This window comes from Typopeltis vanoorti, chromosome 11, assembly GCF_054136105.1.
Source record: "Typopeltis vanoorti isolate ZY-2024b chromosome 11, IOZ_Tvanoo_1.0, whole genome shotgun sequence".
Classification (NCBI taxonomy): domain Eukaryota; kingdom Metazoa; phylum Arthropoda; class Arachnida; order Uropygi; family Thelyphonidae; genus Typopeltis; species Typopeltis vanoorti.
In genome coordinates, this window is record NC_143559.1 from 121,053,707 (window position 1) to 121,067,071 (window position 13,365).

The following is a 13,365-nucleotide window of genomic DNA, read 5'->3' on the forward strand; positions in this document are numbered from 1 at the left end:
CTTTCTAATTTTAGAAGGTTTTCTAGTAACGAAATGTGGTCGGAGAGATCTGAATAATAATGCTGTATCATCTACGTACAGGGTCATGATGGCTGACATTGGGTTGTGCGGGATATCAGACATGTATACAGAGAACAGCAATGGAGCCAGTAGTGATCCCTGTGGCACTCCGGCCAAGATGGGTCGCTGAGATGAGGTAGTGCCGTTAATCTTGACTTCCATGATCCTGTTTTGCAGATGTGAACTAACTAAATGTGTCAATTTCACTGAGATACCAGCTGAGATAAATTTAGGTAACAATCCAAAATGCCATATTTTGTCAAATGCTTTGGATAGGTCAAGGAAAATAGCTCCCGTGTATTGACGCCAGTTGTAGCTGGTAGTAATGTATTCCACTATTCTGTGGATTTGGTGAGTGGTACTGTGGTATTGCCGAAAACCGAACTGCTCTTTAGGAAGGATGTCTAGTTTATTTATTGATGCTTGGAGACGTGCGAGGATGACCTTCTCCGTAATCTTGCCTAGGTTGGAGATGAGACTGATCGGACGATAATTTTGAGGCAGGTGAGGATCTTTGCCTGGCTTATGTATAGGAATTACATCGGCCAGTTTGCAGGTGGAAGGAAAATAGTGAAGACTTAGGATTGCATTTATAATTATGGTCAGGTGCACTACTGATTTTCGGGGCAGAAGTTTGATCACCCGATTACTAATGCTCTCTGGCCCCCAGGAGCTTTTTTGTTCTTTAATTTTTTAATAATGTCATATATCTCAGCAGGTGATGTTGGTGCAATATGGTCAGTGCTGATGTCAGGAAGTTTGAGTGAGTGTCTGACCTTGCTGTGAATCTTATATATGTGATCAAAGTCAAGGTTTTCATTCCAAGGCCTGCATTGCTCCTCCAAATTGTTAGCTATAACTTCTGCTTCTTTGTCTACATCTGTGTGCGCAAGGCCCTGGTCAGAGAATATTGGGGGAAGGATCTGTCTTTGTTCCTGATATTTTTCAGTAGTCCCCACATGGAGTGATCAGCAGGTGAAATAGAGGCTAACTTTTCTTCCCATACTTGGTCTTTATGAGCTTTGAATTGCCCCATTTATCCTGTTTACATGCACACGTGTTACGGAATCTTTTCCTAGCTCTGTTTTTGTCTCTGATCAAGTTCATGATGTCTTCAGGCAAACGATCTGGCTTGCGGGAAGATTTGTAGGAGGTAGCTACCATTATAGCAGAGTTAATTTGTTGTGTGAGATTTGTAACAGTTTCTACTTCTTCTTTTATGCATATGTGAGGAACAGGTCCAATATAATCCTTGAGTACTGTTGACAGTCTTTTCCATGCTATGTAGAAGGGAGAAGGAGGAGACAGGTATTCTTGTTTTCCCAGCTGTAGTAGAATTGGGTTGTGATCGGATGATAGTTCATCCATAGATATGATGCTGTATTGAAGTTTGATATCCTGCAGGATAGCTATATCCAGGATGTCAGCAGTGCCAAACGTACTGAGATGAGTTGGTTCAGTGGGGCCTGCCACAACAGCGTTGCTTGATACTAAGTAATTGGAAAGGATGCAACCATTCTTGTTGGTGGTTGTGCAATTCTACGCGGGGTGCTTGGAGTTCAAATCCACAGCTCTAATGGTGTGCTCTCTGACGCATAAGATGGCATTTAGGTCAGAGTGGAGTAGAGATTTTAGGGGAGGGTTGTAAGCTGAGTAGATTTTCAGTTTGCCAGCGGAGCTGGTGACTATTTCCATGCCTGTGATCTCAAGGTTAGTGGTTGAAGGGTTGCTTACAGAGTGGTGCTTAATGTACTTTTTAATGAAGATGGCAGTGCCGCCGCCTCTGTAGAGTAATCTATCATTTCTGTATAGGCGATAACCCATTATTTTAGGATTGTCTGAGGGTCTTAAATGAGTTTCATTGATTAATATAATATCTGGTGGATATGTGAAATCTCAGAGTTCCAGAATTTTGTTTTTGAGGCCATTTGCATGGAATGCAAATGGCCTCAAATTCCATGCATCTGAAGAGATGCTGGAATGAGTTTTACTATTCGTTTATGAGAGCTGTGGGGATGACCTGAGTTTCACGAAGAAATCTTTTTCTAGAGGTTGCAGTAGGGTTTGACAGGCTGAAATCTTGTTGCATGTTTGCGAGTGAGGCCGTAATAACAGCTGTTAGATTTTTAGGTGCTATTGGTTGATTTTGTTCTGGTACTGGTCTATTTGTACGGGTCACATCGGCATAACTTCTTGTTTGCTTTTGGGTATCTCTATTTTTGGAGGTCTCCGACTGTGGCCGCTGAGTTACCGGTTTTGATGCCTGGGCCACTGGTGTTCTTATACTGTAGGAGGAGGGCTGATTGACTGACTCCATCCGTCTGTTCTTTGGGTGCTGAGTACATCCTTTGTAGTTCGCAGGATGAGGGCCACCGCAGTTGGCACATTTGACCGAGGTAATCCTCTGCTTTGTGTAGGTATTGGTCGGGTGGCTGTCCCCACATTTCAAACATCTATATTCTGCTATACATAGATTCTGGGCATGGCCAAACTTCTGGCACCTGTGGCACTGCCCAGAAGATGATCTTTTACGGAGTGGTTCTGGTGTGACGATGAGGCCACAGACTATTTTTAAGTTGTAGATATTTTTGTAAATTTTATAAATATCTACTAGGACTAATGGCATGGGAGTCTTGTCTGCTTTGTACATTCTGCTGACCTTGACTGCTGGCAAATCCTGAGAATTAAGGTCAGCAGCTATTTCTGCTGTGTCAATGTCTTCACAGATACCACGAAAGACCACTTTTTAAATTTTTTTCCGAGCTGAGCGCAAAGTTATGATACTGGATGCCTCTATCGTCCAGTTCTTTGGTCAACCTTCTATAGTCTGTCAGTGTTGCTAGCTGGATCTTTATGCCTTCATCCATGTTTTTGGCCTTAATGAAGCCAATGTGTAGATTGGACATTGTGGATCTTAAAGCTGCCCATCTCTGCTTTTCTCTAAGGATGATCGGAGGCACCTTTTCTTTGGGAGAAATAGCGGCGTCCGAACCCTGAGCGTCCTGTTCCATTTCGTTGTCTTTGTGCGGTTCTTTTGTTATTCTTCGCTTTTTGCGTGCGCGCACTTCTACAAAGTCTGAAGGAGTAGAAGGCACCGATTCTAACTGATCTTCTGCGACAACAACTGTGACACTTTCCGGGGGAAACATGTCGTAAAGTTTCACTTTTCCCGGCCAATTGTTGTTAAGTAGTTCACCTAGTCTTATAAAATCTTTACGTACCTCCTCGAATATTGTCTCATTTAGCTGTTTTTCCATGACTATTAATGTGAGGTATCTAAAGTTGAAAAAAAAAAAAAAAACGCTTCCCGTGCAGTTGTAGTCTTACCGGCACTGCTGCAGGACTCTGAACTTTTTTAGTAGAGCACTGATTCAAAAATTGCATGAACTTCAAAACACATAATATAATATAATATGATAAACGCACCACAATTCCAAGACAGACCAAATTCCAATCCGAATTAGCTGTATTATATAGTCCTTATAAGGATAAGGACTGGCTTAAAGAGGCGAAGCAAGGATGCTTTTTATCTTCCCCGTCATCTGTAGAGGACAGTGTAAGGATAAGGTGTTATTGAGCTATTAAAGCTCTGATCATGGCAAGATGGATCACAGCAATAGTCGAGCTTCAGTTAGAACTTCGCTGACTACAGCATTGCCATCCATTACCCTCCCAGGGTACCCATTTTAGTCGCCTCGTACGACATGCATGAGCTACATTGGGGCTATTCTTATCCCGGCCACCACACGGGTTTCGGCTGTATTAAAATAGATATCCTATTATAATAAAATGCTCATAAAAAATAAAAAGGTGTATTCTTATATTCTCAATCATTAAATTTTTAAATACAAATTTCAGAAAATTCTTTTAATTATTAAATAATATATTATAGAATATAAGAAATTATATTATTAATTTTATCTATATTATATTATAAAAATTAAAATGAACATCGAAAACTTTTACGCGGTTGTTTTCAAATAATTTCCTAATCTTTTTTTTTTACATTTATTTATTCAGTTTTAAAATGAATAAATATTTGAGCAAAAATGTACCGAAAATGAACATTGGGGCTATTCTTATCCCGGCCACCACACGGGTTTCGGCTGTATTAAAATAGATATCCTATTATAATAAAATGCTCATAAAAAATAAAAAGGTGTATTCTTATATTCTCAATCATTAAATATTTAAATATAAATTGCAGAAAATCCTTTTAATTATTAAATAATATATTATAGAATATAAGATATTATATTATTAATTTTATCTATATTATAAAAATTAAAATGAACATCGAAAACTTTTAAGCGGTTGTTTTCAAATAATTTCCGAATCTTTTTTTTTTACATTTATTTATTCAGTTTTGAAATGAATAAATATTTGAGCAAAAATGTACCAGATGTGTAATTTAGCGACCTATTTTACGAGAGCTTATTAGGAGGATACATTGTTATTATCTTATTACAGTTTTACAGAGGAGGGACCCATCATGCCATTATTACAAAGACTTAAAAATCTTCAGAAAATTCATTATTAAAGTCTTACAAAATTGCAAAATATATATTAGATAGGGAGATGGGAAAAGCAAAGTAGCTTCATGAGTTTGTCCTCGCTCTGCAAGCTCAGCTAATGACCTCCAATAACTAAAAGCTGATTTGTTAGACGCTCGGTAATCTGAAATTGATAAAGACTTCCAATTTTTAAACACTTTATTGGAAAAAAAAAAGCCAAACCTTAATAACAACGGAAGTTTATCATTCAATATGTCCTACAAAAAATGGACGATGGCCATTATTACTTGAGATTATCTTGATATTATGACGGTATTTTGGGACTTAATGTTTTACTTCATAATACATTTTTTTTTTAAATTCTCGTTACATTTCACATCAGATAATTCAGACAAACTGGATAGATCACTGACATGTTTAAGATGTGAATTGGGAAGTGCATATTAGATTTTACGCAATTCACCCCCAAAGTGGGATGTTGTGGACTTCATAGTTCAAATATATTTTCAACGAATTAGCTTAACAGTTAATAATGCTCCTTTCTTTCTTTCTTTCTTTTTTTTTTTGCTAGACTGGTGAAGCAAGAATGTTTTTCATATTCCCCGTTATCTGTAGAAGAAAATAAATAGATGAGGTAATTAATATAGAGCTATATAGGTTCTAATCATGGCAGGAGGGTAACAGCAATAGCCGAGCCTCAGTTGAAACTTCATTGGCTACAGCATTGCCATCCATTACCCTCCCTGGACACCCGTTTTAGTGGCCTCGTACGACATGCATGGGCTACAGTGGGGTTATTCTTGTCCCGGCCACCACACGGGGAAATAATGCTCGTGCAGAACGCAGAACGTAACTGGTTTGATGGGTGAAGCATACATGCTTTTCCTGTTCCCCTTTGTCTGAGAGGGAAGTTCTTTGAGTGGGGAGTTATTGAGCTTTAAGCTCGCCCTAGAAGGGCAGTGAGATTAGTTGTGTTCATCTGAGCATAGAATTGACTTGGGTCTTTTGTATTTGTAGAATTCTGCTTTTCATTGTAGTCTCAAGCTTGCTTGAGCAGCAGGGTTGATTATTGCATGTCTTTGTGAAGAACTTTTCTGTTATATCATAAAGGAGGGATGTGATGTAGGGAATGTTGACTTCTCTGTGAATCTAGGAGTTTCTAATACCCCATGGAGCATCCAAAATCATTCTCAGGCATTTATGCTGTATCCTCTGCAGTTTTTGAATGTTTGTGTCCGAGGTATGGCTCCATGCAGGAGATGCGTAAGTGATGACTGGGCGTATTACCATCCTGTAAATGAATAGTTTGTTCTGAGTATCCGGTTTGCTTGTTCTGTTGATCATGGGGTAGAGTTGCGCGATTACTTTGGATGTCTTCGAGCTTATGTGTTTTATATGACTGGCGAATTGGAGTTTTTTTTGTCAAGCATCACGCCGAAATATTTGACTTCAGTCTGCCATGGGATCTTGACTATTAGTAGGTGTATGTCCTCCTTGGTCTGAATCTTCTTTTTGGAGAACAGTATGGCTGAACTCTTCTGGGGGTTTGTTTGGATCCTCCAGTCCATCAGCCACTTCTCCAGTGTATGAATGCTGCTTTGGAGTCTTCTGATTGCCAGTTTGGGGCTGAGAGATCTTGCTAATAAAGCAGTATCATCTGCATATAATACTGTGATTGTTGAACTTGGGTTTTAGGGGATATCAGCTATGTAGATTGAAAATAGTAGGGGTGCCAGAAGTGAGCCCTGCGGCACACTTGCTACGATCTTGCATTTGGTTGATACAGTTTCATTTATTTTGACCTGCATGTATCTGTCTTTGAGGTATGTGTCAATTATTTTTATTAAATTGATTGGTATATTGAATTTGATGAGTTCGTAGAGAAGAGAACTTGATGCCACACCTTATCAAAAGCCTTCGCAGCATCTATAAAGGCGGCAGCTGTGTGGAGATTCCAGTTGAACCCTTTGGTGATATCTTCGACCAGTCGGTGTGTTTTTTGTACAGTGCTATGGTTTTTTCTGAATCCGAACCGCTCGTTTGAATAATATCTAATTTATCCGTTGCTGATTGAAGCCTTGTAAGGAAAACTTTTTCCGCAACCTTTCCAAGGCTGGATAGGTTGCGGAAGAAGACTGATAGGTCTGTGGCTTTCGGGAGTTCTTTCCAATCTTTTTGATTGGCGTGATATCCGCCGTCTTCCAAGTTATGGGAAAATGCTTGAATCTGAGGATGGCATTGATCATGTTGACTAGATACGCAATGGCTTTTCTGTGGAGTAGTTTGATTTTTCTGTTTGTGATTACATCTGGACCTGGAGCCTTGTTGTTGTTCAAATGGGTTATGATATTTAACTTCTGCTGGAGAAGTGGGTGTGATAAGTTCTGAGTTATCCTTTTGTTGTCTTAAAATCTGCTTGACTCGGCGTTAAATCTTGTAGATAAGATTGATGTTCAGATTTTCATAAGAGGGGTTACATTGAGTTTCCGAGCTGTCAACTAGAGATTTTGCTCTGGTGCCATATATAATCATAAATCAGAGAGTTTTTCTAATAAATAAAATTCTTCGTAATTGTGATATCCCTTATTATAAGTACATAATAGAAGAGAAAACAGAAAAGACCTATCAGTCTTCTATCTTTGTCAGTGCGGGCTACTCCCTTCTTGGTGTGAATTGGAGGTATTAGTTGCCTTTTAGTGCGGAGGGTTCTCAAGATTTCCAGATGGAGTTGTCCTCTGGGTTTAGAGTAGTCAGTTTGGTTTCCCAATCTTGGTTTTTTTTTTTTTTTTTTTTTTTTTTTTCAGAGCTTCACTGACTTGTCCATTTAAATTATTCCACCCGTCACTGAGTGGAAACCAACGCTGAGTTGGACGATCTTTTGCCCACTCGTAGGGAGTGGTCCGGGAGGTCGTCTTAATTTTTTGAAAAGGCTTTACTTAAAAATCACCAGTGTAGCCGATTCATGTCGTAAGAGGCGACTAAAATGGGACGCAGAGTTTCGAGAGGTTCGCTCTCTCGGATTTCTTCGGGAATTTTGCTCCCGGTGAGGGGAGAGGGGCTTAGATTTCTGGGGGTTTGCACTGGGAGAGCATTCTGAGTCTCTGGGGAGGATGTTCTCCGGCGTGGCCCGAGAGGGGCCTTGTCGGTGGATGATTTTTCCTGGAATATGAGCGGTTCTGCTCACTGGTGGGAGGTCCGTCACTGAGTGGAATCAAAGCTGAGTTGGACGATCTTTCGGCCATTCGTAGGGGTGGTCCGGGGTTTCGTCTTATTTTTTAGAAAGGGCTTTACTTAAAAATCGCCACTGTAGCCCATGCATGTCGTACAAGGCGACTAAAATGGGTACCCAGGAAGAGCAATAGATGGCAATGCTGTAGCCAATGAAGTTTTAACTGAGGCTCGGCTATTGCTGTTACCCTCCTGCCATGATCAGAGCTTATAGCTGTTTATTACTCCATCCATACATTTTCTTCTACAGATAACGGGGAAGATGAAGAGCATGTTTGCTGCACCCATCTAGCCAAAAAAAAAAGTTAATCAGACAACATAAATAGCATTAAATATTCTAAATTAACGAATACTTTTTAAATGAAATTTATGCTACTTTATTTAGTTTCCAAACATGGATATTTTTGAAACTTTTTTTTTCATTACGAAAAAAAAAACTATTCGAAATTTACATTTAATCAAAAACTTCCTGGAAATAAATCGACCACCTTCTTTCTTTCCTATCTGTACTACGTACATAAAAGAAAGTGCTTGACATTATTCAACACACTATCTATCAGATTTTAAACACTCAATTATCTGCTGCCATTTGCATGGTAATTAATGACTTCAAACAAGGACATAACCGTAAATCAGAGAGTCTTTCTAATAAATAAAATTCTTCGTAATTGGTGATATCCCTTATAAGTACATAATAGAAGAGAAAACAGTAAATCTGTCAAATAGGCAGATTAACGAAAAAAACTTGTGCTATTAACGTTTTAATTTTTCTGTCACTCCTGAAATATTATTCTACTTGACTAACAAGTAAATCGTAAGAGACTAGACATGTTATTCAAACTTCAATTTGGTTTTCCTCTATTTTGAATTTATGTTTTCTCAAATCGAACAAGACATGCGTTGAATGTACTGAAATCTACGGTGAAGTTATGCCAAATTTTATTACTGAATAAACCTCGTAAATTTGAAATACAAGTTTTCATAGCTTTGCTATAGGAATGATTGCTTAATGTACGTCGCAGTAAATGAAGTTTTCTCATATGATAAAAATAATCTCTGTTTAAATTATAATATTTTAATTATAATATTTTGCTTATCTTATAATGTTTTAAAAAATTATTAGAAATTACAATTATCTTTGAAAAACTAGTAATTTAAATATATTATATTAATACACCATTTTTTTATATAAATGCTCGTATATAATTAATACCAATTCGCTATTTTTAATGAGGTTCTAAGAGAAGCTCAGTTGATTATTTTTTGTTTTTTTTTAACCATTTCCGTGAGATTCATATGAATTTTTATGTGACTCCCACCCAAGAAAGATTATAAAAATGTAATACAATAATATTATGTGTAGGTAAAATTTTTTATTTTGCAATTTTTATTAACTATATATAATTATATTAAGTGTAGGCTAAATTTTGTTTACTATTTTTATTAATTTTATATATCATTTGTATGCTAAATTTTTTGCTATTTTTATTAATTATATTAGTTATAGTTATATAATTTTTTGGTTGCAGCATATATAAAGATAAATCCAACGTTGTGAATGTTGGATTTTAGTGTGCTCCATTTTAAATTGGAAAATTATTTGTATAATTGTATCATTACCAATTATATATTTCTTTTGGAGTGACGTGTGCATATTTCTGTTGAGCATTTTCGGCTTATGTATGCGTATAGCATCACTTTCTTACAGGTATTTGAGTAGTGTTTAGGTTAAGCCTAATCTCGTCATTCACGAATGCTTCGAACTTGCTGTTACATGCACGTGATTAATACATTAACATAGTTGTTAATGGTTTTAATTTATTCAAGTTGTTAATTAGTTATCAAAAGAAGCTAGCGAAATTATTTTGTATTTGAGATAGAGTTAAGGGAAGCTTATTTCCTATGACTGAAACATAAGAAATAATTTCGATTTAATCTAGAAAAGATGAGAATCCAGCAGGTTTGTTTATAATTGAACTATCCGTCCAATATATCAGCTGTTTTTGATCATTTGCTACTGAAACACCCTTGTAGACGTGACATTAGCGTGCGAAGGCTTTAGCCAAAAGGCGTGAGCCTTTTGGCTAAAGCCTATTATTGTATGAAAGGAAATTAGCCATGCAAGCTAAAGAGAATCCCAGACAGTTCTTTCGTTATGCTGTAAGTAAAAGAAAAATTGTGCATGGCAGAATGATTTTAAGGAATGCCGATGATAGGAGGTCACTGAATCAGTCGATATAGTGGAATTACTGAGCGAGCACTTTGCAAGAGTATATCATCCAGGTGGTGACATTGAAAAATTGAAGGAACCATTAGTTTATACAGGAATAGTGATGAATGAAGTGGAGGTGAATCGTCTATTACAGAACCTTAATGTGAATACATCTGTCGGTTTGGATGGTATATCAGCACGGGTCTTACGTGAAGTGGCTAAAGAATTGTTAGTGCCCTTGACCATATTGTTTAATCTGAGTCTCGGGTCTGGTTTAGTCCCGAAGGGGTGGAAAGAGGGAAAAATAGTTCCACTGCATAAAGGAGGATCCAAGACTACTGTTGCAAATTACCGACCGATCAGCATATCGCGAGTCGTTGTCAAGGTCTTGGAGAAAGTAGTCAAGGGAAAAAATACAGGAATGGATTGATGAAAATGAGATATGTACGGGGGACAGCATGACTTTATGAAGGGTAGATCATGCCTCAGTAACTTGCTCAAGTTTTATAACACAGTGATGGCTGAACTGGATAAGGGTAATGGGTTTACAGTGATACTGCTGGACCTGGCTAATGCCTTTGACAGGATACCACATGGAATTCTAATCCATAAACTGCAACATATGGGAATGGATATAGAGTTGGTGAGATGGATAGGTGGATGGTTGATGGAGAGATATCAGAGAGTAGTTTATTCAGGAGTAGAATCCAAAAGACAGCCTGTGACTAGTGGTGTGCCGCAGGGTTCTGTTCTTGGACCACTGCTGTTTACTTTGTTCATTAACGACATAGGGAAGGATCTAAGAGGAACTGTTCATTTGTTCGCTGATGATGTAAAGTTGGGTGGGGCAAAGTGAATGCAGAAGATGTCAGAATCTTGCAGGATGATTTAGATAGATTGGAGGTCTGGGCTAAGGAGAATGGATATCAATTTAATGTGACAAAATGTAAGGTTATGAATTTTGGGGTGAAAAGATTAGCAGCAGTATACCACATTGGTGGAACTGTACTCCAGGAGATTAATGAGGCAAGGGACTTGGGAATGTTGGTGGATAGGGAGATGAAGTTTAGGGGAAACATTGCAAAAGTGGCTAAATCAGCTCATCAAATCACTTGGTTGCTGAAAAATACTTTGACGAGCAGAGACAAGCAAGTTATTCTTCCTCTGTACCGAACCTTGATAAGACCTCATCTCGATTACTGTGCCCAAATTTGGTCACCTAGGTTTCTTCTTGATGGGGAGGAGGTTGAGAAGATCCAGAGGCGAGTGACCAAGATGATAGCAGGTCTATGGAATGAACCTTATGAAAACAGGTTGAAGATTTGTGGGTTGCAGAAATTGGTTAATAGGCGTAAAAGGGGAGATATGATTGAGACATTCAAATTGCTGAAGGGTTTCTGTAGGATTAATTCAGAGGATATTTTTGAGATCAGTACTGGTGGTGGGAGAACTAGGGGACATCTATGGAAGCTGGGCAAGATTGTGGTTAGCAAGGGTGCTAGAGCTTGGTTCTTCAAGGCAAGGTATGATAGATACTGTTAGAATGTCGAATAGGTGTGTGGACATGATGTTTAGGGCCTCCCTCTATAAGTCTAAGGACTCCCTGGAGTCGCCCGTAATAATAATAATAATAATAATAATAATAATAATAATAATAATAATAAATAGTGCTGTCTGGGTACAGTCTGTTCTTTCACAACTTATAAAGATTTAATAGAAGGCATACATGAACATTGACTTGCTTTGGATTTTACAAACAGGAGGGGAATCAAGGGGGAAATAGAAAGCATTATGGGAGATCTCTTAGTAACTCAGGCATAGTAATGGGGAGAACCCAGACGTCATCAGAGATCCGAGAAATAGGAGTCACTAAAAGTATTTGAGGACATTAGTGTGAGACAATATCGGAAAAAAGTGGAGTGAGACAAAGTTTATCAGGTACCATATTCACAATTTTGGGATCTACAGATTAGAAACGACATTTTCAATACGTAGATGAAGTGGAGAAAACACGGGATCTTGGAGTAACTTTGAATCAAAATTTGAAATTCAAGCAACATATTGCAAAGTTGTAAAGACAAGTCAGAGAATTTCTGAGATATTAAGAAGAACATCAATCACCACAGATAAAATGGTAGTGATTCCATTGTATAAGTCCCTCATTGTGCCACACGATATGTGCTGTGTTTCTTTATTTATTTTTACGCCATCCAGAACTCCTGCTCCAGAAACCAAACATAGAACATTTTCAGTCCACAAGCCCCCGGTGCTGAAGGTGGAATTCGATCTCGCATCCTGTTAATTGGAGAGCGGACAACAAACGACCATTCAAGCAAAATCATATTCTTTTTAGATGACTTAAGAATGTGATAAGTTCCATAGAATTAACAATTGATTTAAGTCAATATGAAGAATGTATTTTAATTATTATTACTTTATTCACATAATTGATACACAGTCAAAACAAGATATCATTTAAACAACAATTTGACTGGCGATACAGAGCAATTCAGATTCTACCCAAGAATCTAAGAATAGTCCATCAGGTAGCGTCGTAAAATATGGACTGTTCCAAGTAATGCTGTTTTTTGTAGGTCATATGGGGGTCACTTCGCTGATGTTTAATTGCTGTAAATAGTTGGATAGCTTCTTTGAAGTTGCGCCAAGTGTACCGATAACTATTAGGATGACTCTGGTGTGTTTAAGCCACAGCCGGCTAACTTCGATTGCCAGATCTAGATATTTAGTTATTTTTTCCAGTTCTTTGTTGTTAATGTTGTTATCACTGGGTACTGCGATATCGATAATCCAAACCTGTCGATGTTCGATAATTGTGATGTTAGGTCTATTCTGTTCCAAATGCCGATCAGTTTGTATTCGAAAGTCCCAGAGAATTTTTGCTGTTTCGTTTTCCAATACTGTATTTTATGCTGCCACCAGTTATCAGAAGTAGGAAAACCATATTTTTTGCATACATGCCAATGAATTATTTTGGCCACTTGATCATGGCGGTATTTATAGTCAGTTTGAGCTATTTTGCTGCAGGCACTGATTATGTTCTGCAGGCTCATCTTTCTGCTCTCATAATCTGCATTTGCTGTTATTATTTATGTTCAAACTTTTTGCTTTGATTGCGCTAGTTTGTAATGCCTGTTCTTGAGCGGCTAGAATAAACCTTTCTGTTTCTTTTTTAATATATTCATATATTAAAAACTTTAGGTCGGTTTGTTTTTAATAATGTGTATGTTTTTATATGTTTAATATTACATTCCAATATAATTCTACTTTATTGGTTTAACGAAAAGACACTTAATAGTGTAGGGTGTATCATGTTAACTTGGTTTTCAGGTA